Here is a 247-nt window from a genome sequence, read left to right on the forward strand (position 1 = left end):
TTTGCTTTCATCAACAGAACTTTTTATATGAGGTTTTATGCTTGCATCAGCCACACACAATTCCTGATCTAGGCTTTATAACGACGAACACTTTAAATGCTTGATAATCACTATCAAGGAAAAACTCTGGTAGTGATGCAGTTTATATATCATTATTTAGTTCCTGTGAGTTATAGTTTAAAAGACTTTGTTAACCCATTTCCTTTGATATGGACATACAAAGAGGAAGGATAAGAGTCTGTAATGT

The sequence above is a fragment of the Pteropus medius genome, unplaced genomic scaffold, assembly GCF_902729225.1.
Source record: "Pteropus medius unplaced genomic scaffold, Ma_sr-lr_union100, whole genome shotgun sequence".
Lineage (NCBI taxonomy): Eukaryota > Metazoa > Chordata > Mammalia > Chiroptera > Pteropodidae > Pteropus > Pteropus medius.